Source organism: Triturus cristatus, chromosome 5_2 (genome assembly GCF_964204655.1).
Source record: "Triturus cristatus chromosome 5_2, aTriCri1.1, whole genome shotgun sequence".
Taxonomy (NCBI): Eukaryota; Metazoa; Chordata; class Amphibia; order Caudata; family Salamandridae; genus Triturus; species Triturus cristatus.
The window spans coordinates 574,196,896-574,222,341 of NC_140588.1; the positions used below are offsets into that span (position 1 = coordinate 574,196,896).

At 53.5% G+C, this 25,446-nt stretch overlaps 18 non-coding genes across 18 annotated transcripts; all 18 read right to left on the reverse strand.

The window, feature by feature from the left end:
- Positions 1 to 1,512: 1,512 nt before the first annotated feature.
- TRNAE-CUC (transfer RNA glutamic acid (anticodon CUC)) lies at positions 1,513 to 1,584 on the reverse strand. Its single transcript has one exon. It is a non-coding gene; the product is annotated as a tRNA-Glu (tRNA).
- Positions 1,585 to 2,214: 630 nt separating this feature from the next.
- TRNAE-UUC (transfer RNA glutamic acid (anticodon UUC)) lies at positions 2,215 to 2,286 on the reverse strand. Its single transcript has one exon. It is a non-coding gene; the product is annotated as a tRNA-Glu (tRNA).
- A 1,446-nt stretch (positions 2,287 to 3,732) lies between these two features.
- On the reverse strand, positions 3,733 to 3,804 carry TRNAE-CUC (transfer RNA glutamic acid (anticodon CUC)). Its single transcript has one exon. It is a non-coding gene; the product is annotated as a tRNA-Glu (tRNA).
- Positions 3,805 to 5,952: 2,148 nt separating this feature from the next.
- Positions 5,953 to 6,024, reverse strand: TRNAE-CUC (transfer RNA glutamic acid (anticodon CUC)). Its single transcript has one exon. It is a non-coding gene; the product is annotated as a tRNA-Glu (tRNA).
- Positions 6,025 to 6,654: 630 nt separating this feature from the next.
- Positions 6,655 to 6,726, reverse strand: TRNAE-UUC (transfer RNA glutamic acid (anticodon UUC)). The gene has a single exon. It is a non-coding gene; the product is annotated as a tRNA-Glu (tRNA).
- A 1,446-nt stretch (positions 6,727 to 8,172) lies between these two features.
- On the reverse strand, positions 8,173 to 8,244 carry TRNAE-CUC (transfer RNA glutamic acid (anticodon CUC)). Its single transcript has one exon. It is a non-coding gene; the product is annotated as a tRNA-Glu (tRNA).
- Positions 8,245 to 8,874: 630 nt separating this feature from the next.
- TRNAE-UUC (transfer RNA glutamic acid (anticodon UUC)) lies at positions 8,875 to 8,946 on the reverse strand. Its single transcript has one exon. It is a non-coding gene; the product is annotated as a tRNA-Glu (tRNA).
- A 1,446-nt stretch (positions 8,947 to 10,392) lies between these two features.
- On the reverse strand, positions 10,393 to 10,464 carry TRNAE-CUC (transfer RNA glutamic acid (anticodon CUC)). Its single transcript has one exon. It is a non-coding gene; the product is annotated as a tRNA-Glu (tRNA).
- A 2,148-nt stretch (positions 10,465 to 12,612) lies between these two features.
- TRNAE-CUC (transfer RNA glutamic acid (anticodon CUC)) lies at positions 12,613 to 12,684 on the reverse strand. Its single transcript has one exon. It is a non-coding gene; the product is annotated as a tRNA-Glu (tRNA).
- A 630-nt stretch (positions 12,685 to 13,314) lies between these two features.
- TRNAE-UUC (transfer RNA glutamic acid (anticodon UUC)) lies at positions 13,315 to 13,386 on the reverse strand. The gene has a single exon. It is a non-coding gene; the product is annotated as a tRNA-Glu (tRNA).
- A 1,446-nt stretch (positions 13,387 to 14,832) lies between these two features.
- Positions 14,833 to 14,904, reverse strand: TRNAE-CUC (transfer RNA glutamic acid (anticodon CUC)). The gene has a single exon. It is a non-coding gene; the product is annotated as a tRNA-Glu (tRNA).
- Positions 14,905 to 17,052: 2,148 nt separating this feature from the next.
- TRNAE-CUC (transfer RNA glutamic acid (anticodon CUC)) lies at positions 17,053 to 17,124 on the reverse strand. The gene has a single exon. It is a non-coding gene; the product is annotated as a tRNA-Glu (tRNA).
- Positions 17,125 to 17,754: 630 nt separating this feature from the next.
- Positions 17,755 to 17,826, reverse strand: TRNAE-UUC (transfer RNA glutamic acid (anticodon UUC)). The gene has a single exon. It is a non-coding gene; the product is annotated as a tRNA-Glu (tRNA).
- A 1,446-nt stretch (positions 17,827 to 19,272) lies between these two features.
- On the reverse strand, positions 19,273 to 19,344 carry TRNAE-CUC (transfer RNA glutamic acid (anticodon CUC)). The gene has a single exon. It is a non-coding gene; the product is annotated as a tRNA-Glu (tRNA).
- Positions 19,345 to 19,974: 630 nt separating this feature from the next.
- Positions 19,975 to 20,046, reverse strand: TRNAE-UUC (transfer RNA glutamic acid (anticodon UUC)). The gene has a single exon. It is a non-coding gene; the product is annotated as a tRNA-Glu (tRNA).
- Positions 20,047 to 21,492: 1,446 nt separating this feature from the next.
- On the reverse strand, positions 21,493 to 21,564 carry TRNAE-CUC (transfer RNA glutamic acid (anticodon CUC)). The gene has a single exon. It is a non-coding gene; the product is annotated as a tRNA-Glu (tRNA).
- A 2,148-nt stretch (positions 21,565 to 23,712) lies between these two features.
- Positions 23,713 to 23,784, reverse strand: TRNAE-CUC (transfer RNA glutamic acid (anticodon CUC)). The gene has a single exon. It is a non-coding gene; the product is annotated as a tRNA-Glu (tRNA).
- Positions 23,785 to 24,414: 630 nt separating this feature from the next.
- Positions 24,415 to 24,486, reverse strand: TRNAE-UUC (transfer RNA glutamic acid (anticodon UUC)). The gene has a single exon. It is a non-coding gene; the product is annotated as a tRNA-Glu (tRNA).
- Positions 24,487 to 25,446: the final 960 nt, after the last annotated feature.

The following is a 25,446-nucleotide window of genomic DNA, read 5'->3' on the forward strand; positions in this document are numbered from 1 at the left end:
GACCGGGAATCGAACCCGGGCCGCGGCGGTGAAAGCGCGGAATCCTAGCCACTAGACCACCAGGGAGGAGATGCTCTTGTGAGCCTGCCTTGCTCACTTCCTTATTGTGACTAAGCTAACTCCACTGTATAGATTGCCCATAAAGTACGAGTGGGGAAAAGTTAGGTGTCACACAGTGTGTTTGTCATAAGCAATTACCTTTATCCTCCTGCAAAAGCCTTTTTACTCTGCAATCACCTCTTGCTGGACAGCCTGCGCTGGAGCAGCCAGCATGAAAAGGGAGCTGAGTAAGGCAGGGCCTAGGGTCTCACCAGGGTGGCCGAGTGGTTAAGGCGTTGGACTTAAGATCCAATGGACAGTTGTCCGCATGGGTTCGAGCCCCATCCCTGGTATGGGTTTTCAGCGGGTGTGTAGGAACTTGCAGATGCTTTTTTAAAGCATTTTCCTCTGCCCTCCTCACCCTCCCAGTGCCCTTCCTTAACAGTCCCAATTCACGTCTCAGCTGTGGGGTCTGCTGCTACTCTGCACTTAGCATGGATGCTTCCCAAAGCAATGCAGTGCCACCTACGCAGAGCCCCTGCTTAGAGAAATACACCTCCTATGTCTTTTCCCACTGAAGGGAGCAGGAGGAAGTACTTGCTTCCTGGGGAACATGGGCCTGCCAATGGAATTTGTTAACCCGCCTCTTGCGGATTTCTCCCCTTTCTTTGATTTACACCTGCAGGCTCTCCCTTGCCATCGGAGCAGGATCTGCTGATGCAGGCCCGGCAGGATCAAATGTGCAAAGGCTTGTCCCCAGGCCTCGGGAAAAAATTGAGCAGAGATTCCCGCCTCCGCCTCCTCTTGCCTTCCGAACGGGCTTCCAAACGGGCAATGCCCTGACGGGTCCCCCACACCCCATCCTGCCCATGCCCACACCCCTGTATATGAGGGTGACCCATGTCCCTCACCCTCCATGCTCGAACGGAAGACACGTGTGTCCTGAGGGGAGCGCCAGACAGGCATTTCTCCGGCCAGGCAGACCCCTGCAGCACCCGTTAGGCTCCAAAGCCTGTACATTCCCAAGATGCCACTGGCCACTATGCAAATCAGACAGCCCTGGCCACACCCTCTCCGCCGCTGGGCTCTGCTGCTTTCGGTACGTGCAGCTCAGCTTTTTCTTACCCTGAACCAGACTTCCGTTTCAGCAAAAAGCTGGGTTGCAGTGGGTCCGGGATGCCATTTGGAGACAAAGCCTGCGGCCCTGTCAAAGATGACTTCCTGCCGCACACCATGTGGTCAGAATCCTACGAAAAGAAGCGCACCTCGGAATACAGAATCTCACTTCCTCAAGAGCCTTGCACAAGAGATTTTCCTCCCGCCGAGGAAAGCAACTCAAAGGGAACCTTGCGAAAATCAGATTAGGAGCCAGATTGCGGGATGCTAGGCAAACTGTTTGTCAGAAAAGCAAATTCATTTTGAGAAGCCCTGACCTGCGGGAAGGAAAAGCATTCAAGGGCAGAAGAAGGACTGTTCCCTGACCGGGAATCGAACCCGGGCCGCGGCGGTGAGAGCGCCGAATCCTAACCACTAGACCACCAGGGAACCCACAGCCATACAGCAAAAGTTCCTACACTGCTCTCCTAGTGACAAAGCTCATGGGGGCTGAAAGCATATTTTATTCTACAGCGAATATGAATCAGAACTTGAAAAAACACTCATGATTCCACCAGACTGTTTGTCACTTCCAAGCACAGGCCATCCCCTCCCCCGTGCTACTGAACCGACGAATTCCTGTACAATCGGGATCCCCGGGAAATCACAAGAGGGACACCTAGTGGCCGCTGATAGCTCAAAGACAGCTGGTACACCTTCTCACACCTACCTCGTTATTCAGCTTGCTGGAAGAATACATTGCGAATGACCGATTCAAGAGTGCAAGGGAGAAGAGTGCTCCAAAGTAGATGTATACATCGCAGCCGGGTTTTCCAGCAATTTACCTTTCTGATGAGCTGGTACTGCACTTTACGCCCACATAGAGCACCTGACTGGGTGGGGGACTGCGTGCGCATGAAGGTGGCTGAGGGCAATGGGAGCAAAGCAACCTGGGACACAGGGGACCCAGCCCCTTTCCTCTGCTTTCGTCTATAGGTCGGGGTGCCTTTTTAAGGACCTTCGATTAAAAAAAGCTGAGCTGCGTGGACAAATTACGCACGTCTACGTCTTAGAGGGATCTTCCCTGACCGGGAATCGAACCCGGGCCGCGGCGGTGAAAGCGCCGAATCCTAGCCACTAGACCACCAGGGAGGAGATGCTCTTGTGAGCCTGCCTTGCTCACTTCCTTATTGTGACTAAGCTAACTCCACTGTATAGATTGCCCATAAAGTACGAGTGGGGAAAAGTTAGGTGTCACACAGTGTGTTTGTCATAAGCAATTACCTTTATCCTCCTGCAAAAGCCTTTTTACTCTGCAATCACCTCTTGCTGGACAGCCTGCGCTGGAGCAGCCAGCATGAAAAGGAAGCTGAGTAAGGCAGGGCCTAGGGTCTCACCAGGGTGGCCGAGTGGTTAAGGCGTTGGACTTAAGATCCAATGGACAGTTGTCCGCATGGGTTCGAGCCCCATCCCTGGTATGGGTTTTCAGCGGGTGTGTAGGAACTTGCAGATGCTTTTGTAAAGCATTTTCCTCTGCCCTCCTCACCCTCCCAGTGCCCTTCCTTAACAGTCCCAATTCACGTCTCAGCTGTGGGGTCTGCTGCTACTCTGCACTTAGCATGGATGCTTCCCAAAGCAATGCAGTGCCACCTACGCAGAGCCCCTGCTTAGAGAAATACACCTCCTATGTCTTTTCCCACTGAAGGGAGCAGGAGGAAGTACTTGCTTCCTGGGGAACATGGGCCTGCCACTGGAATTTGTTAACCCGCCTCTTGCGGATTTCTCCCCTTTCTTTGATTTACACCTGCAGGCTCTCCCTTGCCATCGGAGCAGGATCTGCTGATGCAGGCCCGGCAGGATCAAATGTGCAAAGGCTTGTCCCCAGGCCTCGGGAAAAAATTGAGCAGAGATTCCCGCCTCCGCCTCCTCTTGCCTTCCGAACGGGCTTCCAAACGGGCAATGCCCTGACGGGTCCCCCACGCCCCATCCTGCCCATGCCCACACCCCTGTATATGAGGGTGACCCATGTCCCTCACCCTCCATGCTCGAACGGAAGACACGTGTGTCCTGAGGGGAGCGCCAGACAGGCATTTCTCCGGCCAGGCAGACCCCTGCAGCACCCGTTAGGCTCCAAAGCCTGTACATTCCCAAGATGCCACTGGTCACTATGCAAATCAGACAGCCCTGGCCACACCCTCTCCGCCGCTGGGCTCTGCTGCTTTCGGTACGTGCAGCTCAGCTTTTTCTTACCCTGAACCAGACTTCCGTTTCAGCAAAAAGGTGGGTTGCAGTGGGTCCGGGATGCCATTTGGAGACAAAGCCTGCGGCCCTGTCAAAGATGACTTCCTGCCGCACACCATGTGGTCAGAAGCCTACGAAAAGAAGCGCACCTCGGAATACAGAATCTCACTTCCTCAAGAGCCTTGCACAAGAGATTTTCCTCCCGCCGAGGAAAGCAACTCAAAGGGAACCTTGCGAAAATCAAATTAGGAGCCAGATTGCGGGATGCTAGGCAAACTGTTTGTCAGAAAAGCAAATTCATTTTGAGAAGCCCTGACCTGCGGGAAGGAAAAGCATTCAAGGGCAGAAGAAGGACTGTTCCCTGACCGGGAATCGAACCCGGGCCGCGGCGGTGAGAGCGCCGAATCCTAACCACTAGACCACCAGGGAACCCACAGCCATACAGCAAAAGTTCCTACACTGCTCTCCTAGTGACAAAGCTCATGGGGGCTGAAAGCATATTTTATTCTACAGCGAATATGAATCAGAACTTGAAAAAACACTCATGATTCCACCAGACTGTTTGTCACTTCCAAGCACAGGCCATCCCCTCCCCCGTGCTACTGAACCGACGAATTCCTGTACAATCGGGATCCCCGGGAAATCACAAGAGGGACACCTAGTGGCCGCTGATAGCTCAAAGACAGCTGGTACACCTTCTCACACCTACCTCGTTATTCAGCTTGCTGGAAGAATACATTGCGAATGACCGATTCAAGAGTGCAAGGGAGAAGAGTGCTCCAAAGTAGATGTATACATCGCAGCCGGGTTTTCCAGCAATTTACCTTTCTGATGAGCTGGTACTGCACTTTACGCCCACATAGAGCACCTGACTGGGTGGGGGACTGCGTGCGCATGAAGGTGGCTGAGGGCAATGAGAGCAAAGCAACCTGGGACACAGGGGACCCAGCCCCTTTCCTCTGCTTTCGTCTATAGGTCGGGGTGCCTTTTTAAGGACCTTCGATTAAAAAAAGCTGAGCTGCGTGGACAAATTACGCACGTCTACGTCTTAGAGGGATCTTCCCTGACCGGGAATCGAACCCGGGCCGCGGCGGTGAAAGCGCGGAATCCTAGCCACTAGACCACCAGGGAGGAGATGCTCTTGTGAGCCTGCCTTGCTCACTTCCTTATTGTGACTAAGCTAACTCCACTGTATAGATTGCCCATAAAGTACGAGTGGGGAAAAGTTAGGTGTCACACAGTGTGTTTGTCATAAGCAATTACCTTTATCCTCCTGCAAAAGCCTTTTTACTCTGCAATCACCTCTTGCTGGACAGCCTGCGCTGGAGCAGCCAGCATGAAAAGGGAGCTGAGTAAGGCAGGGCCTAGGGTCTCACCAGGGTGGCCGAGTGGTTAAGGCGTTGGACTTAAGATCCAATGGACAGTTGTCCGCATGGGTTCGAGCCCCATCCCTGGTATGGGTTTTCAGCGGGTGTGTAGGAACTTGCAGATGCTTTTTTAAAGCATTTTCCTCTGCCCTCCTCACCCTCCCAGTGCCCTTCCTTAACAGTCCCAATTCACGTCTCAGCTGTGGGGTCTGCTGCTACTCTGCACTTAGCATGGATGCTTCCCAAAGCAATGCAGTGCCACCTACGCAGAGCCCCTGCTTAGAGAAATACACCTCCTATGTCTTTTCCCACTGAAGGGAGCAGGAGGAAGTACTTGCTTCCTGGGGAACATGGGCCTGCCACTGGAATTTGTTAACCCGCCTCTTGCGGATTTCTCCCCTTTCTTTGATTTACACCTGCAGGCTCTCCCTTGCCATCGGAGCAGGATCTGCTGATGCAGGCCCGGCTGGATCAAATGTGCAAAGGCTTGTCCCCAGGCCTCGGGAAACAATTGAGCAGAGATTCCCGCCTCCGCCTCCTCTTGCCTTCCGAACGGGCTTCCAAACGGGCAATGCCCTGACGGGTCCCCCACACCCCATCCTGCCCATGCCCACACCCCTGTATATGAGGGTGACCCATGTCCCTCACCCTCCATGCTCGAACGGAAGACACGTGTGTCCTGAGGGGAGCGCCAGACAGGCATTTCTCCGGCCAGGCAGACCCCTGCAGCACCCGTTAGGCTCCAAAGCCTGTACATTCCCAAGATGCCACTGGCCACTATGCAAATCAGACAGCCCTGGCCACACCCTCTCCGCCGCTGGGCTCTGCTGCTTTCGGTACGTGCAGCTCAGCTTTTTCTTACCCTGAACCAGACTTCCGTTTCAGCAAAAAGGTGGGTTGCAGTGGGTCCGGGATGCCATTTGGAGACAAAGCCTGCGGCCCTGTCAAAGATGACTTCCTGCCGCACACCATGTGGTCAGAAGCCTACGAAAAGAAGCGCACCTCGGAATACAGAATCTCACTTCCTCAAGAGCCTTGCACAAGAGATTTTCCTCCCGCCGAGGAAAGCAACTCAAAGGGAACCTTGCGAAAATCAAATTAGGAGCCAGATTGCGGGATGCTAGGCAAACTGTTTGTCAGAAAAGCAAATTCATTTTGAGAAGCCCTGACCTGCGGGAAGGAAAAGCATTCAAGGGCAGAAGAAGGACTGTTCCCTGACCGGGAATCGAACCCGGGCCGCGGCGGTGAGAGCGCCGAATCCTAACCACTAGACCACCAGGGAACCCACAGCCATACAGCAAAAGTTCCTACACTGCTCTCCTAGTGACAAAGCTCATGGGGGCTGAAAGCATATTTTATTCTACAGCGAATATGAATCAGAACTTGAAAAAACACTCATGATTCCACCAGACTGTTTGTCACTTCCAAGCACAGGCCATCCCCTCCCCCGTGCTACTGAACCGACGAATTCCTGTACAATCGGGATCCCCGGGAAATCACAAGAGGGACACCTAGTGGCCGCTGATAGCTCAAAGACAGCTGGTACACCTTCTCACACCTACCTCGTTATTCAGCTTGCTGGAAGAATACATTGCGAATGACCGATTCAAGAGTGCAAGGGAGAAGAGTGCTCCAAAGTAGATGTATACATCGCAGCCGGGTTTTCCAGCAATTTACCTTTCTGATGAGCTGGTACTGCACTTTACGCCCACATAGAGCACCTGACTGGGTGGGGGACTGCGTGCGCATGAAGGTGGCTGAGGGCAATGGGAGCAAAGCAACCTGGGACACAGGGGACCCAGCCCCTTTCCTCTGCTTTCGTCTATAGGTCGGGGTGCCTTTTTAAGGACCTTCGATTAAAAAAAGCTGAGCTGCGTGGACAAATTACGCACGTCTACGTCTTAGAGGGATCTTCCCTGACCGGGAATCGAACCCGGGCCGCGGCGGTGAAAGCGCCGAATCCTAGCCACTAGACCACCAGGGAGGAGATGCTCTTGTGAGCCTGCCTTGCTCACTTCCTTATTGTGACTAAGCTAACTCCACTGTATAGATTGCCCATAAAGTACGAGTGGGGAAAAGTTAGGTGTCACACAGTGTGTTTGTCATAAGCAATTACCTTTATCCTCCTGCAAAAGCCTTTTTACTCTGCAATCACCTCTTGCTGGACAGCCTGCGCTGGAGCAGCCAGCATGAAAAGGGAGCTGAGTAAGGCAGGGCCTAGGGTCTCACCAGGGTGGCCGAGTGGTTAAGGCGTTGGACTTAAGATCCAATGGACAGTTGTCCGCATGGGTTCGAGCCCCATCCCTGGTATGGGTTTTCAGCGGGTGTGTAGGAACTTGCAGATGCTTTTTTAAAGCATTTTCCTCTGCCCTCCTCACCCTCCCAGTGCCCTTCCTTAACAGTCCCAATTCACGTCTCAGCTGTGGGGTCTGCTGCTACTCTGCACTTAGCATGGATGCTTCCCAAAGCAATGCAGTGCCACCTACGCAGAGCCCCTGCTTAGAGAAATACACCTCCTATGTCTTTTCCCACTGAAGGGAGCAGGAGGAAGTACTTGCTTCCTGGGGAACATGGGCCTGCCACTGGAATTTGTTAACCCGCCTCTTGCGGATTTCTCCCCTTTCTTTGATTTACACCTGCAGGCTCTCCCTTGCCATCGGAGCAGGATCTGCTGATGCAGGCCCGGCTGGATCAAATGTGCAAAGGCTTGTCCCCAGGCCTCGGGAAAAAATTGAGCAGAGATTCCCGCCTCCGCCTCCTCTTGCCTTCCGAACGGGCTTCCAAACGGGCAATGCCCTGACGGGTCCCCCACACCCCATCCTGCCCATGCCCACACCCCTGTATATGAGGGTGACCCATGTCCCTCACCCTCCATGCTCGAACGGAAGACACGTGTGTCCTGAGGGGAGCGCCAGACAGGCATTTCTCCGGCCAGGCAGACCCCTGCAGCACCCGTTAGGCTCCAAAGCCTGTACATTCCCAAGATGCCACTGGCCACTATGCAAATCAGACAGCCCTGGCCACACCCTCTCCGCCGCTGGGCTCTGCTGCTTTCGGTACGTGCAGCTCAGCTTTTTCTTACCCTGAACCAGACTTCCGTTTCAGCAAAAAGCTGGGTTGCAGTGGGTCCGGGATGCCATTTGGAGACAAAGCCTGCGGCCCTGTCAAAGATGACTTCCTGCCGCACACCATGTGGTCAGAATCCTACGAAAAGAAGCGCACCTCGGAATACAGAATCTCACTTCCTCAAGAGCCTTGCACAAGAGATTTTCCTCCCGCCGAGGAAAGCAACTCAAAGGGAACCTTGCGAAAATCAGATTAGGAGCCAGATTGCGGGATGCTAGGCAAACTGTTTGTCAGAAAAGCAAATTCATTTTGAGAAGCCCTGACCTGCGGGAAGGAAAAGCATTCAAGGGCAGAAGAAGGACTGTTCCCTGACCGGGAATCGAACCCGGGCCGCGGCGGTGAGAGCGCCGAATCCTAACCACTAGACCACCAGGGAACCCACAGCCATACAGCAAAAGTTCCTACACTGCTCTCCTAGTGACAAAGCTCATGGGGGCTGAAAGCATATTTTATTCTACAGCGAATATGAATCAGAACTTGAAAAAACACTCATGATTCCACCAGACTGTTTGTCACTTCCAAGCACAGGCCATCCCCTCCCCCGTGCTACTGAACCGACGAATTCCTGTACAATCGGGATCCCCGGGAAATCACAAGAGGGACACCTAGTGGCCGCTGATAGCTCAAAGACAGCTGGTACACCTTCTCACACCTACCTCGTTATTCAGCTTGCTGGAAGAATACATTGCGAATGACCGATTCAAGAGTGCAAGGGAGAAGAGTGCTCCAAAGTAGATGTATACATCGCAGCCGGGTTTTCCAGCAATTTACCTTTCTGATGAGCTGGTACTGCACTTTACGCCCACATAGAGCACCTGACTGGGTGGGGGACTGCGTGCGCATGAAGGTGGCTGAGGGCAATGGGAGCAAAGCAACCTGGGACACAGGGGACCCAGCCCCTTTCCTCTGCTTTCGTCTATAGGTCGGGGTGCCTTTTTAAGGACCTTCGATTAAAAAAAGCTGAGCTGCGTGGACAAATTACGCACGTCTACGTCTTAGAGGGATCTTCCCTGACCGGGAATCGAACCCGGGCCGCGGCGGTGAAAGCGCCGAATCCTAGCCACTAGACCACCAGGGAGGAGATGCTCTTGTGAGCCTGCCTTGCTCACTTCCTTATTGTGACTAAGCTAACTCCACTGTATAGATTGCCCATAAAGTACGAGTGGGGAAAAGTTAGGTGTCACACAGTGTGTTTGTCATAAGCAATTACCTTTATCCTCCTGCAAAAGCCTTTTTACTCTGCAATCACCTCTTGCTGGACAGCCTGCGCTGGAGCAGCCAGCATGAAAAGGAAGCTGAGTAAGGCAGGGCCTAGGGTCTCACCAGGGTGGCCGAGTGGTTAAGGCGTTGGACTTAAGATCCAATGGACAGTTGTCCGCATGGGTTCGAGCCCCATCCCTGGTATGGGTTTTCAGCGGGTGTGTAGGAACTTGCAGATGCTTTTGTAAAGCATTTTCCTCTGCCCTCCTCACCCTCCCAGTGCCCTTCCTTAACAGTCCCAATTCACGTCTCAGCTGTGGGGTCTGCTGCTACTCTGCACTTAGCATGGATGCTTCCCAAAGCAATGCAGTGCCACCTACGCAGAGCCCCTGCTTAGAGAAATACACCTCCTATGTCTTTTCCCACTGAAGGGAGCAGGAGGAAGTACTTGCTTCCTGGGGAACATGGGCCTGCCACTGGAATTTGTTAACCCGCCTCTTGCGGATTTCTCCCCTTTCTTTGATTTACACCTGCAGGCTCTCCCTTGCCATCGGAGCAGGATCTGCTGATGCAGGCCCGGCAGGATCAAATGTGCAAAGGCTTGTCCCCAGGCCTCGGGAAAAAATTGAGCAGAGATTCCCGCCTCCGCCTCCTCTTGCCTTCCGAACGGGCTTCCAAACGGGCAATGCCCTGACGGGTCCCCCACGCCCCATCCTGCCCATGCCCACACCCCTGTATATGAGGGTGACCCATGTCCCTCACCCTCCATGCTCGAACGGAAGACACGTGTGTCCTGAGGGGAGCGCCAGACAGGCATTTCTCCGGCCAGGCAGACCCCTGCAGCACCCGTTAGGCTCCAAAGCCTGTACATTCCCAAGATGCCACTGGTCACTATGCAAATCAGACAGCCCTGGCCACACCCTCTCCGCCGCTGGGCTCTGCTGCTTTCGGTACGTGCAGCTCAGCTTTTTCTTACCCTGAACCAGACTTCCGTTTCAGCAAAAAGGTGGGTTGCAGTGGGTCCGGGATGCCATTTGGAGACAAAGCCTGCGGCCCTGTCAAAGATGACTTCCTGCCGCACACCATGTGGTCAGAAGCCTACGAAAAGAAGCGCACCTCGGAATACAGAATCTCACTTCCTCAAGAGCCTTGCACAAGAGATTTTCCTCCCGCCGAGGAAAGCAACTCAAAGGGAACCTTGCGAAAATCAAATTAGGAGCCAGATTGCGGGATGCTAGGCAAACTGTTTGTCAGAAAAGCAAATTCATTTTGAGAAGCCCTGACCTGCGGGAAGGAAAAGCATTCAAGGGCAGAAGAAGGACTGTTCCCTGACCGGGAATCGAACCCGGGCCGCGGCGGTGAGAGCGCCGAATCCTAACCACTAGACCACCAGGGAACCCACAGCCATACAGCAAAAGTTCCTACACTGCTCTCCTAGTGACAAAGCTCATGGGGGCTGAAAGCATATTTTATTCTACAGCGAATATGAATCAGAACTTGAAAAAACACTCATGATTCCACCAGACTGTTTGTCACTTCCAAGCACAGGCCATCCCCTCCCCCGTGCTACTGAACCGACGAATTCCTGTACAATCGGGATCCCCGGGAAATCACAAGAGGGACACCTAGTGGCCGCTGATAGCTCAAAGACAGCTGGTACACCTTCTCACACCTACCTCGTTATTCAGCTTGCTGGAAGAATACATTGCGAATGACCGATTCAAGAGTGCAAGGGAGAAGAGTGCTCCAAAGTAGATGTATACATCGCAGCCGGGTTTTCCAGCAATTTACCTTTCTGATGAGCTGGTACTGCACTTTACGCCCACATAGAGCACCTGACTGGGTGGGGGACTGCGTGCGCATGAAGGTGGCTGAGGGCAATGAGAGCAAAGCAACCTGGGACACAGGGGACCCAGCCCCTTTCCTCTGCTTTCGTCTATAGGTCGGGGTGCCTTTTTAAGGACCTTCGATTAAAAAAAGCTGAGCTGCGTGGACAAATTACGCACGTCTACGTCTTAGAGGGATCTTCCCTGACCGGGAATCGAACCCGGGCCGCGGCGGTGAAAGCGCGGAATCCTAGCCACTAGACCACCAGGGAGGAGATGCTCTTGTGAGCCTGCCTTGCTCACTTCCTTATTGTGACTAAGCTAACTCCACTGTATAGATTGCCCATAAAGTACGAGTGGGGAAAAGTTAGGTGTCACACAGTGTGTTTGTCATAAGCAATTACCTTTATCCTCCTGCAAAAGCCTTTTTACTCTGCAATCACCTCTTGCTGGACAGCCTGCGCTGGAGCAGCCAGCATGAAAAGGGAGCTGAGTAAGGCAGGGCCTAGGGTCTCACCAGGGTGGCCGAGTGGTTAAGGCGTTGGACTTAAGATCCAATGGACAGTTGTCCGCATGGGTTCGAGCCCCATCCCTGGTATGGGTTTTCAGCGGGTGTGTAGGAACTTGCAGATGCTTTTTTAAAGCATTTTCCTCTGCCCTCCTCACCCTCCCAGTGCCCTTCCTTAACAGTCCCAATTCACGTCTCAGCTGTGGGGTCTGCTGCTACTCTGCACTTAGCATGGATGCTTCCCAAAGCAATGCAGTGCCACCTACGCAGAGCCCCTGCTTAGAGAAATACACCTCCTATGTCTTTTCCCACTGAAGGGAGCAGGAGGAAGTACTTGCTTCCTGGGGAACATGGGCCTGCCAATGGAATTTGTTAACCCGCCTCTTGCGGATTTCTCCCCTTTCTTTGATTTACACCTGCAGGCTCTCCCTTGCCATCGGAGCAGGATCTGCTGATGCAGGCCCGGCAGGATCAAATGTGCAAAGGCTTGTCCCCAGGCCTCGGGAAAAAATTGAGCAGAGATTCCCGCCTCCGCCTCCTCTTGCCTTCCGAACGGGCTTCCAAACGGGCAATGCCCTGACGGGTCCCCCACACCCCATCCTGCCCATGCCCACACCCCTGTATATGAGGGTGACCCATGTCCCTCACCCTCCATGCTCGAACGGAAGACACGTGTGTCCTGAGGGGAGCGCCAGACAGGCATTTCTCCGGCCAGGCAGACCCCTGCAGCACCCGTTAGGCTCCAAAGCCTGTACATTCCCAAGATGCCACTGGCCACTATGCAAATCAGACAGCCCTGGCCACACCCTCTCCGCCGCTGGGCTCTGCTGCTTTCGGTACGTGCAGCTCAGCTTTTTCTTACCCTGAACCAGACTTCCGTTTCAGCAAAAAGCTGGGTTGCAGTGGGTCCGGGATGCCATTTGGAGACAAAGCCTGCGGCCCTGTCAAAGATGACTTCCTGCCGCACACCATGTGGTCAGAATCCTACGAAAAGAAGCGCACCTCGGAATACAGAATCTCACTTCCTCAAGAGCCTTGCACAAGAGATTTTCCTCCCGCCGAGGAAAGCAACTCAAAGGGAACCTTGCGAAAATCAGATTAGGAGCCAGATTGCGGGATGCTAGGCAAACTGTTTGTCAGAAAAGCAAATTCATTTTGAGAAGCCCTGACCTGCGGGAAGGAAAAGCATTCAAGGGCAGAAGAAGGACTGTTCCCTGACCGGGAATCGAACCCGGGCCGCGGCGGTGAGAGCGCCGAATCCTAACCACTAGACCACCAGGGAACCCACAGCCATACAGCAAAAGTTCCTACACTGCTCTCCTAGTGACAAAGCTCATGGGGGCTGAAAGCATATTTTATTCTACAGCGAATATGAATCAGAACTTGAAAAAACACTCATGATTCCACCAGACTGTTTGTCACTTCCAAGCACAGGCCATCCCCTCCCCCGTGCTACTGAACCGACGAATTCCTGTACAATCGGGATCCCCGGGAAATCACAAGAGGGACACCTAGTGGCCGCTGATAGCTCAAAGACAGCTGGTACACCTTCTCACACCTACCTCGTTATTCAGCTTGCTGGAAGAATACATTGCGAATGACCGATTCAAGAGTGCAAGGGAGAAGAGTGCTCCAAAGTAGATGTATACATCGCAGCCGGGTTTTCCAGCAATTTACCTTTCTGATGAGCTGGTACTGCACTTTACGCCCACATAGAGCACCTGACTGGGTGGGGGACTGCGTGCGCATGAAGGTGGCTGAGGGCAATGGGAGCAAAGCAACCTGGGACACAGGGGACCCAGCCCCTTTCCTCTGCTTTCGTCTATAGGTCGGGGTGCCTTTTTAAGGACCTTCGATTAAAAAAAGCTGAGCTGCGTGGACAAATTACGCACGTCTACGTCTTAGAGGGATCTTCCCTGACCGGGAATCGAACCCGGGCCGCGGCGGTGAAAGCGCCGAATCCTAGCCACTAGACCACCAGGGAGGAGATGCTCTTGTGAGCCTGCCTTGCTCACTTCCTTATTGTGACTAAGCTAACTCCACTGTATAGATTGCCCATAAAGTACGAGTGGGGAAAAGTTAGGTGTCACACAGTGTGTTTGTCATAAGCAATTACCTTTATCCTCCTGCAAAAGCCTTTTTACTCTGCAATCACCTCTTGCTGGACAGCCTGCGCTGGAGCAGCCAGCATGAAAAGGAAGCTGAGTAAGGCAGGGCCTAGGGTCTCACCAGGGTGGCCGAGTGGTTAAGGCGTTGGACTTAAGATCCAATGGACAGTTGTCCGCATGGGTTCGAGCCCCATCCCTGGTATGGGTTTTCAGCGGGTGTGTAGGAACTTGCAGATGCTTTTGTAAAGCATTTTCCTCTGCCCTCCTCACCCTCCCAGTGCCCTTCCTTAACAGTCCCAATTCACGTCTCAGCTGTGGGGTCTGCTGCTACTCTGCACTTAGCATGGATGCTTCCCAAAGCAATGCAGTGCCACCTACGCAGAGCCCCTGCTTAGAGAAATACACCTCCTATGTCTTTTCCCACTGAAGGGAGCAGGAGGAAGTACTTGCTTCCTGGGGAACATGGGCCTGCCACTGGAATTTGTTAACCCGCCTCTTGCGGATTTCTCCCCTTTCTTTGATTTACACCTGCAGGCTCTCCCTTGCCATCGGAGCAGGATCTGCTGATGCAGGCCCGGCAGGATCAAATGTGCAAAGGCTTGTCCCCAGGCCTCGGGAAAAAATTGAGCAGAGATTCCCGCCTCCGCCTCCTCTTGCCTTCCGAACGGGCTTCCAAACGGGCAATGCCCTGACGGGTCCCCCACGCCCCATCCTGCCCATGCCCACACCCCTGTATATGAGGGTGACCCATGTCCCTCACCCTCCATGCTCGAACGGAAGACACGTGTGTCCTGAGGGGAGCGCCAGACAGGCATTTCTCCGGCCAGGCAGACCCCTGCAGCACCCGTTAGGCTCCAAAGCCTGTACATTCCCAAGATGCCACTGGTCACTATGCAAATCAGACAGCCCTGGCCACACCCTCTCCGCCGCTGGGCTCTGCTGCTTTCGGTACGTGCAGCTCAGCTTTTTCTTACCCTGAACCAGACTTCCGTTTCAGCAAAAAGGTGGGTTGCAGTGGGTCCGGGATGCCATTTGGAGACAAAGCCTGCGGCCCTGTCAAAGATGACTTCCTGCCGCACACCATGTGGTCAGAAGCCTACGAAAAGAAGCGCACCTCGGAATACAGAATCTCACTTCCTCAAGAGCCTTGCACAAGAGATTTTCCTCCCGCCGAGGAAAGCAACTCAAAGGGAACCTTGCGAAAATCAAATTAGGAGCCAGATTGCGGGATGCTAGGCAAACTGTTTGTCAGAAAAGCAAATTCATTTTGAGAAGCCCTGACCTGCGGGAAGGAAAAGCATTCAAGGGCAGAAGAAGGACTGTTCCCTGACCGGGAATCGAACCCGGGCCGCGGCGGTGAGAGCGCCGAATCCTAACCACTAGACCACCAGGGAACCCACAGCCATACAGCAAAAGTTCCTACACTGCTCTCCTAGTGACAAAGCTCATGGGGGCTGAAAGCATATTTTATTCTACAGCGAATATGAATCAGAACTTGAAAAAACACTCATGATTCCACCAGACTGTTTGTCACTTCCAAGCACAGGCCATCCCCTCCCCCGTGCTACTGAACCGACGAATTCCTGTACAATCGGGATCCCCGGGAAATCACAAGAGGGACACCTAGTGGCCGCTGATAGCTCAAAGACAGCTGGTACACCTTCTCACACCTACCTCGTTATTCAGCTTGCTGGAAGAATACATTGCGAATGACCGATTCAAGAGTGCAAGGGAGAAGAGTGCTCCAAAGTAGATGTATACATCGCAGCCGGGTTTTCCAGCAATTTACCTTTCTGATGAGCTGGTACTGCACTTTACGCCCACATAGAGCACCTGACTGGGTGGGGGACTGCGTGCGCATGAAGGTGGCTGAGGGCAATGAGAGCAAAGCAACCTGGGACACAGGGGACCCAGCCCCTTTCCTCTGCTTTCGTCTATAGGTCGGGGTGCCTTTTTAAGGACCTTCGATTAAAAAAAGCTGAGCTGCGTGGACAAATTACGCACGTCTACGTCTTAGAGGGATCTTCCCTGACCGGGAATCGAACCCGGGCCGCGGCGGTGAAAGCGCGGAATCCTAGCCACTAGACCACCAGGGAGGAGATGCTCTTGTGAGCCTGCCTTGCTCACTTCCTTATTGTGACTAAGCTAACTCCACTGTATAGATTGCCCATAAAGTACGAGTGGGGAAAAGTTAGGTGTCACACAGTGTGTTTGTCATAAGCAATTACCTTTATCCTCCTGCAAAAGCCTTTTTACTCTGCAATCACCTCTTGCTGGACAGCCTGCGCTGGAGCAGCCAGCATGAAAAGGGAGCTGAGTAAGGCAGGGCCTAGGGTCTCACCAGGGTGGCCGAGTGGTTAAGGCGTTGGACTTAAGATCCAATGGACAGTTGTCCGCATGGGTTCGAGCCCCATCCCTGGTATGGGTTTTCAGCGGGTGTGTAGGAACTTGCAGATGCTTTTTTAAAGCATTTTCCTCTGCCCTCCTCACCCTCCCAGTGCCCTTCCTTAACAGTCCCAATTCACGTCTCAGCTGTGGGGTCTGCTGCTACTCTGCACTTAGCATGGATGCTTCCCAAAGCAATGCAGTGCCACCTACGCAGAGCCCCTGCTTAGAGAAATACACCTCCTATGTCTTTTCCCACTGAAGGGAGCAGGAGGAAGTACTTGCTTCCTGGGGAACATGGGCCTGCCACTGGAATTTGTTAACCCGCCTCTTGCGGATTTCTCCCCTTTCTTTGATTTACACCTGCAGGCTCTCCCTTGCCATCGGAGCAGGATCTGCTGATGCAGGCCCGGCTGGATCAAATGTGCAAAGGCTTGTCCCCAGGCCTCGGGAAACAATTGAGCAGAGATTCCCGCCTCCGCCTCCTCTTGCCTTCCGAACGGGCTTCCAAACGGGCAATGCCCTGACGGGTCCCCCACACCCCATCCTGCCCATGCCCACACCCCTGTATATGAGGGTGACCCATGTCCCTCACCCTCCATGCTCGAACGGAAGACACGTGTGTCCTGAGGGGAGCGCCAGACAGGCATTTCTCCGGCCAGGCAGACCCCTGCAGCACCCGTTAGGCTCCAAAGCCTGTACATTCCCAAGATGCCACTGGCCACTATGCAAATCAGACAGCCCTGGCCACACCCTCTCCGCCGCTGGGCTCTGCTGCTTTCGGTACGTGCAGCTCAGCTTTTTCTTACCCTGAACCAGACTTCCGTTTCAGCAAAAAGGTGGGTTGCAGTGGGTCCGGGATGCCATTTGGAGACAAAGCCTGCGGCCCTGTCAAAGATGACTTCCTGCCGCACACCATGTGGTCAGAAGCCTACGAAAAGAAGCGCACCTCGGAATACAGAATCTCACTTCCTCAAGAGCCTTGCACAAGAGATTTTCCTCCCGCCGAGGAAAGCAACTCAAAGGGAACCTTGCGAAAATCAAATTAGGAGCCAGATTGCGGGATGCTAGGCAAACTGTTTGTCAGAAAAGCAAATTCATTTTGAGAAGCCCTGACCTGCGGGAAGGAAAAGCATTCAAGGGCAGAAGAAGGACTGTTCCCTGACCGGGAATCGAACCCGGGCCGCGGCGGTGAGAGCGCCGAATCCTAACCACTAGACCACCAGGGAACCCACAGCCATACAGCAAAAGTTCCTACACTGCTCTCCTAGTGACAAAGCTCATGGGGGCTGAAAGCATATTTTATTCTACAGCGAATATGAATCAGAACTTGAAAAAACACTCATGATTCCACCAGACTGTTTGTCACTTCCAAGCACAGGCCATCCCCTCCCCCGTGCTACTGAACCGACGAATTCCTGTACAATCGGGATCCCCGGGAAATCACAAGAGGGACACCTAGTGGCCGCTGATAGCTCAAAGACAGCTGGTACACCTTCTCACACCTACCTCGTTATTCAGCTTGCTGGAAGAATACATTGCGAATGACCGATTCAAGAGTGCAAGGGAGAAGAGTGCTCCAAAGTAGATGTATACATCGCAGCCGGGTTTTCCAGCAATTTACCTTTCTGATGAGCTGGTACTGCACTTTACGCCCACATAGAGCACCTGACTGGGTGGGGGACTGCGTGCGCATGAAGGTGGCTGAGGGCAATGGGAGCAAAGCAACCTGGGACACAGGGGACCCAGCCCCTTTCCTCTGCTTTCGTCTATAGGTCGGGGTGCCTTTTTAAGGACCTTCGATTAAAAAAAGCTGAGCTGCGTGGACAAATTACGCACGTCTACGTCTTAGAGGGATCTTCCCTGACCGGGAATCGAACCCGGGCCGCGGCGGTGAAAGCGCCGAATCCTAGCCACTAGACCACCAGGGAGGAGATGCTCTTGTGAGCCTGCCTTGCTCACTTCCTTATTGTGACTAAGCTAACTCCACTGTATAGATTGCCCATAAAGTACGAGTGGGGAAAAGTTAGGTGTCACACAGTGTGTTTGTCATAAGCAATTACCTTTATCCTCCTGCAAAAGCCTTTTTACTCTGCAATCACCTCTTGCTGGACAGCCTGCGCTGGAGCAGCCAGCATGAAAAGGGAGCTGAGTAAGGCAGGGCCTAGGGTCTCACCAGGGTGGCCGAGTGGTTAAGGCGTTGGACTTAAGATCCAATGGACAGTTGTCCGCATGGGTTCGAGCCCCATCCCTGGTATGGGTTTTCAGCGGGTGTGTAGGAACTTGCAGATGCTTTTTTAAAGCATTTTCCTCTGCCCTCCTCACCCTCCCAGTGCCCTTCCTTAACAGTCCCAATTCACGTCTCAGCTGTGGGGTCTGCTGCTACTCTGCACTTAGCATGGATGCTTCCCAAAGCAATGCAGTGCCACCTACGCAGAGCCCCTGCTTAGAGAAATACACCTCCTATGTCTTTTCCCACTGAAGGGAGCAGGAGGAAGTACTTGCTTCCTGGGGAACATGGGCCTGCCACTGGAATTTGTTAACCCGCCTCTTGCGGATTTCTCCCCTTTCTTTGATTTACACCTGCAGGCTCTCCCTTGCCATCGGAGCAGGATCTGCTGATGCAGGCCCGGCTGGATCAAATGTGCAAAGGCTTGTCCCCAGGCCTCGGGAAAAAATTGAGCAGAGATTCCCGCCTCCGCCTCCTCTTGCCTTCCGAACGGGCTTCCAAACGGGCAATGCCCTGACGGGTCCCCCACACCCCATCCTGCCCATGCCCACACCCCTGTATATGAGGGTGACCCATGTCCCTCACCCTCCATGCTCGAACGGAAGACACGTGTGTCCTGAGGGGAGCGCCAGACAGGCATTTCTCCGGCCAGGCAGACCCCTGCAGCACCCGTTAGGCTCCAAAGCCTGTACATTCCCAAGATGCCACTGGCCACTATGCAAATCAGACAGCCCTGGCCACACCCTCTCCGCCGCTGGGCTCTGCTGCTTTCGGTACGTGCAGCTCAGCTTTTTCTTACCCTGAACCAGACTTCCGTTTCAGCAAAAAGCTGGGTTGCAGTGGGTCCGGGATGCCATTTGGAGACAAAGCCTGCGGCCCTGTCAAAGATGACTTCCTGCCGCACACCATGTGGTCAGAATCCTACGAAAAGAAGCGCACCTCGGAATACAGAATCTCACTTCCTCAAGAGCCTTGCACAAGAGATTTTCCTCCCGCCGAGGAAAGCAACTCAAAGGGAACCTTGCGAAAATCAGATTAGGAGCCAGATTGCGGGATGCTAGGCAAACTGTTTGTCAGAAAAGCAAATTCATTTTGAGAAGCCCTGACCTGCGGGAAGGAAAAGCATTCAAGGGCAGAAGAAGGACTGTTCCCTGACCGGGAATCGAACCCGGGCCGCGGCGGTGAGAGCGCCGAATCCTAACCACTAGACCACCAGGGAACCCACAGCCATACAGCAAAAGTTCCTACACTGCTCTCCTAGTGACAAAGCTCATGGGGGCTGAAAGCATATTTTATTCTACAGCGAATATGAATCAGAACTTGAAAAAACACTCATGATTCCACCAGACTGTTTGTCACTTCCAAGCACAGGCCATCCCCTCCCCCGTGCTACTGAACCGACGAATTCCTGTACAATCGGGATCCCCGGGAAATCACAAGAGGGACACCTAGTGGCCGCTGATAGCTCAAAGACAGCTGGTACACCTTCTCACACCTACCTCGTTATTCAGCTTGCTGGAAGAATACATTGCGAATGACCGATTCAAGAGTGCAAGGGAGAAGAGTGCTCCAAAGTAGATGTATACATCGCAGCCGGGTTTTCCAGCAATTTACCTTTCTGATGAGCTGGTACTGCACTTTACGCCCACATAGAGCACCTGACTGGGTGGGGGACTGCGTGCGCATGAAGGTGGCTGAGGGCAATGGGAGCAAAGCAACCTGGGACACAGGGGACCCAGCCCCTTTCCTCTGCTTTCGTCTATAGGTCGGGGTGCCTTTTTAAGGACCTTCGATTAAAAAAAGCTGAGCTGCGTGGACAAATTACGCACGTCTACGTCTTAGAGGGATCTTCCCTGACCGGGAATCGAACCCGGGCCGCGGCGGTGAAAGCGCCGAATCCTAGCCACTAGACCACCAGGGAGGAGATGCTCTTGTGAGCCTGCCTTGCTCACTTCCTTATTGTGACTAAGCTAACTCCACTGTATAGATTGCCCATAAAGTACGAGTGGGGAAAAGTTAGGTGTCACACAGTGTGTTTGTCATAAGCAATTACCTTTATCCTCCTGCAAAAGCCTTTTTACTCTGCAATCACCTCTTGCTGGACAGCCTGCGCTGGAGCAGCCAGCATGAAAAGGAAGCTGAGTAAGGCAGGGCCTAGGGTCTCACCAGGGTGGCCGAGTGGTTAAGGCGTTGGACTTAAGATCCAATGGACAGTTGTCCGCATGGGTTCGAGCCCCATCCCTGGTATGGGTTTTCAGCGGGTGTGTAGGAACTTGCAGATGCTTTTGTAAAGCATTTTCCTCTGCCCTCCTCACCCTCCCAGTGCCCTTCCTTAACAGTCCCAATTCACGTCTCAGCTGTGGGGTCTGCTGCTACTCTGCACTTAGCATGGATGCTTCCCAAAGCAATGCAGTGCCACCTACGCAGAGCCCCTGCTTAGAGAAATACACCTCCTATGTCTTTTCCCACTGAAGGGAGCAGGAGGAAGTACTTGCTTCCTGGGGAACATGGGCCTGCCACTGGAATTTGTTAACCCGCCTCTTGCGGATTTCTCCCCTTTCTTTGATTTACACCTGCAGGCTCTCCCTTGCCATCGGAGCAGGATCTGCTGATGCAGGCCCGGCAGGATCAAATGTGCAAAGGCTTGTCCCCAGGCCTCGGGAAAAAATTGAGCAGAGATTCCCGCCTCCGCCTCCTCTTGCCTTCCGAACGGGCTTCCAAACGGGCAATGCCCTGACGGGTCCCCCACGCCCCATCCTGCCCATGCCCACACCCCTGTATATGAGGGTGACCCATGTCCCTCACCCTCCATGCTCGAACGGAAGACACGTGTGTCCTGAGGGGAGCGCCAGACAGGCATTTCTCCGGCCAGGCAGACCCCTGCAGCACCCGTTAGGCTCCAAAGCCTGTACATTCCCAAGATGCCACTGGTCACTATGCAAATCAGACAGCCCTGGCCACACCCTCTCCGCCGCTGGGCTCTGCTGCTTTCGGTACGTGCAGCTCAGCTTTTTCTTACCCTGAACCAGACTTCCGTTTCAGCAAAAAGGTGGGTTGCAGTGGGTCCGGGATGCCATTTGGAGACAAAGCCTGCGGCCCTGTCAAAGATGACTTCCTGCCGCACACCATGTGGTCAGAAGCCTACGAAAAGAAGCGCACCTCGGAATACAGAATCTCACTTCCTCAAGAGCCTTGCACAAGAGATTTTCCTCCCGCCGAGGAAAGCAACTCAAAGGGAACCTTGCGAAAATCAAATTAGGAGCCAGATTGCGGGATGCTAGGCAAACTGTTTGTCAGAAAAGCAAATTCATTTTGAGAAGCCCTGACCTGCGGGAAGGAAAAGCATTCAAGGGCAGAAGAAGGACTGTTCCCTGACCGGGAATCGAACCCGGGCCGCGGCGGTGAGAGCGCCGAATCCTAACCACTAGACCACCAGGGAACCCACAGCCATACAGCAAAAGTTCCTACACTGCTCTCCTAGTGACAAAGCTCATGGGGGCTGAAAGCATATTTTATTCTACAGCGAATATGAATCAGAACTTGAAAAAACACTCATGATTCCACCAGACTGTTTGTCACTTCCAAGCACAGGCCATCCCCTCCCCCGTGCTACTGAACCGACGAATTCCTGTACAATCGGGATCCCCGGGAAATCACAAGAGGGACACCTAGTGGCCGCTGATAGCTCAAAGACAGCTGGTACACCTTCTCACACCTACCTCGTTATTCAGCTTGCTGGAAGAATACATTGCGAATGACCGATTCAAGAGTGCAAGGGAGAAGAGTGCTCCAAAGTAGATGTATACATCGCAGCCGGGTTTTCCAGCAATTTACCTTTCTGATGAGCTGGTACTGCACTTTACGCCCACATAGAGCACCTGACTGGGTGGGGGACTGCGTGCGCATGAAGGTGGCTGAGGGCAATGAGAGCAAAGCAACCTGGGACACAGGGGACCCAGCCCCTTTCCTCTGCTTTCGTCTATAGGTCGGGGTGCCTTTTTAAGGACCTTCGATTAAAAAAAGCTGAGCTGCGTGGACAAATTACGCACGTCTACGTCTTAGAGGGATCTTCCCTGACCGGGAATCGAACCCGGGCCGCGGCGGTGAAAGCGCGGAATCCTAGCCACTAGACCACCAGGGAGGAGATGCTCTTGTGAGCCTGCCTTGCTCACTTCCTTATTGTGACTAAGCTAACTCCACTGTATAGATTGCCCATAAAGTACGAGTGGGGAAAAGTTAGGTGTCACACAGTGTGTTTGTCATAAGCAATTACCTTTATCCTCCTGCAAAAGCCTTTTTACTCTGCAATCACCTCTTGCTGGACAGCCTGCGCTGGAGCAGCCAGCATGAAAAGGGAGCTGAGTAAGGCAGGGCCTAGGGTCTCACCAGGGTGGCCGAGTGGTTAAGGCGTTGGACTTAAGATCCAATGGACAGTTGTCCGCATGGGTTCGAGCCCCATCCCTGGTATGGGTTTTCAGCGGGTGTGTAGGAACTTGCAGATGCTTTTTTAAAGCATTTTCCTCTGCCCTCCTCACCCTCCCAGTGCCCTTCCTTAACAGTCCCAATTCACGTCTCAGCTGTGGGGTCTGCTGCTACTCTGCACTTAGCATGGATGCTTCCCAAAGCAATGCAGTGCCACCTACGCAGAGCCCCTGCTTAGAGAAATACACCTCCTATGTCTTTTCCCACTGAAGGGAGCAGGAGGAAGTACTTGCTTCCTGGGGAACATGGGCCTGCCACTGGAATTTGTTAACCCGCCTCTTGCGGATTTCTCCCCTTTCTTTGATTTACACCTGCAGGCTCTCCCTTGCCATCGGAGCAGGATCTGCTGATGCAGGCCCGGCTGGATCAAATGTGCAAAGGCTTGTCCCCAGGCCTCGGGAAACAATTGAGCAGAGATTCCCGCCTCCGCCTCCTCTTGCCTTCCGAACGGGCTTCCAAACGGGCAATGCCCTGACGGGTCCCCCACACCCCATCCTGCCCATGCCCACACCCCTGTATATGAGGGTGACCCATGTCCCTCACCCTCCATGCTCGAACGGAAGACACGTGTGTCCTGAGGGGAGCGCCAGACAGGCATTTCTCCGGCCAGGCAGACCCCTGCAGCACCCGTTAGGCTCCAAAGCCTGTACATTCCCAAGATGCCACTGGCCACTATGCAAATCAGACAGCCCTGGCCACACCCTCTCCGCCGCTGGGCTCTGCTGCTTTCGGTACGTGCAGCTCAGCTTTTTCTTACCCTGAACCAGACTTCCGTTTCAGCAAAAAGGTGGGTTGCAGTGGGTCCGGGATGCCATTTGGAGACAAAGCCTGCGGCCCTGTCAAAGATGACTTCCTGCCGCACACCATGTGGTCAGAAGCCTACGAAAAGAAGCGCACCTCGGAATACAGAATCTCACTTCCTCAAGAGCCTTGCACAAGAGATTTTCCTCCCGCCGAGGAAAGCAACTCAAAGGGAACCTTGCGAAAATCAAATTAGGAGCCAGATTGCGGGATGCTAGGCAAACTGTTTGTCAGAAAAGCAAATTCATTTTGAGAAGCCCTGACCTGCGGGAAGGAAAAGCATTCAAGGGCAGAAGAAGGACTGTTCCCTGACCGGGAATCGAACCCGGGCCGCGGCGGTGAGAGCGCCGAATCCTAACCACTAGACCACCAGGGAACCCACAGCCATACAGCAAAAGTTCCTACACTGCTCTCCTAGTGACAAAGCTCATGGGGGCTGAAAGCATATTTTATTCTACAGCGAATATGAATCAGAACTTGAAAAAACACTCATGATTCCACCAGACTGTTTGTCACTTCCAAGCACAGGCCATCCCCTCCCCCGTGCTACTGAACCGACGAATTCCTGTACAATCGGGATCCCCGGGAAATCACAAGAGGGACACCTAGTGGCCGCTGATAGCTCAAAGACAGCTGGTACACCTTCTCACACCTACCTCGTTATTCAGCTTGCTGGAAGAATACATTGCGAATGACCGATTCAAGAGTGCAAGGGAGAAGAGTGCTCCAAAGTAGATGTATACATCGCAGCCGGGTTTTCCAGCAATTTACCTTTCTGATGAGCTGGTACTGCACTTTACGCCCACATAGAGCACCTGACTGGGTGGGGGACTGCGTGCGCATGAAGGTGGCTGAGGGCAATGGGAGCAAAGCAACCTGGGACACAGGGGACCCAGCCCCTTTCCTCTGCTTTCGTCTATAGGTCGGGGTGCCTTTTTAAGGACCTTCGATTAAAAAAAGCTGAGCTGCGTGGACAAATTACGCACGTCTACGTCTTAGAGGGATCTTCCCTGACCGGGAATCGAACCCGGGCCGCGGCGGTGAAAGCGCCGAATCCTAGCCACTAGACCACCAGGGAGGAGATGCTCTTGTGAGCCTGCCTTGCTCACTTCCTTATTGTGACTAAGCTAACTCCACTGTATAGATTGCCCATAAAGTACGAGTGGGGAAAAGTTAGGTGTCACACAGTGTGTTTGTCATAAGCAATTACCTTTATCCTCCTGCAAAAGCCTTTTTACTCTGCAATCACCTCTTGCTGGACAGCCTGCGCTGGAGCAGCCAGCATGAAAAGGGAGCTGAGTAAGGCAGGGCCTAGGGTCTCACCAGGGTGGCCGAGTGGTTAAGGCGTTGGACTTAAGATCCAATGGACAGTTGTCCGCATGGGTTCGAGCCCCATCCCTGGTATGGGTTTTCAGCGGGTGTGTAGGAACTTGCAGATGCTTTTTTAAAGCATTTTCCTCTGCCCTCCTCACCCTCCCAGTGCCCTTCCTTAACAGTCCCAATTCACGTCTCAGCTGTGGGGTCTGCTGCTACTCTGCACTTAGCATGGATGCTTCCCAAAGCAATGCAGTGCCACCTACGCAGAGCCCCTGCTTAGAGAAATACACCTCCTATGTCTTTTCCCACTGAAGGGAGCAGGAGGAAGTACTTGCTTCCTGGGGAACATGGGCCTGCCACTGGAATTTGTTAACCCGCCTCTTGCGGATTTCTCCCCTTTCTTTGATTTACACCTGCAGGCTCTCCCTTGCCATCGGAGCAGGATCTGCTGATGCAGGCCCGGCTGGATCAAATGTGCAAAGGCTTGTCCCCAGGCCTCGGGAAAAAATTGAGCAGAGATTCCCGCCTCCGCCTCCTCTTGCCTTCCGAACGGGCTTCCAAACGGGCAATGCCCTGACGGGTCCCCCACACCCCATCCTGCCCATGCCCACACCCCTGTATATGAGGGTGACCCATGTCCCTCACCCTCCATGCTCGAACGGAAGACACGTGTGTCCTGAGGGGAGCGCCAGACAGGCATTTCTCCGGCCAGGCAGACCCC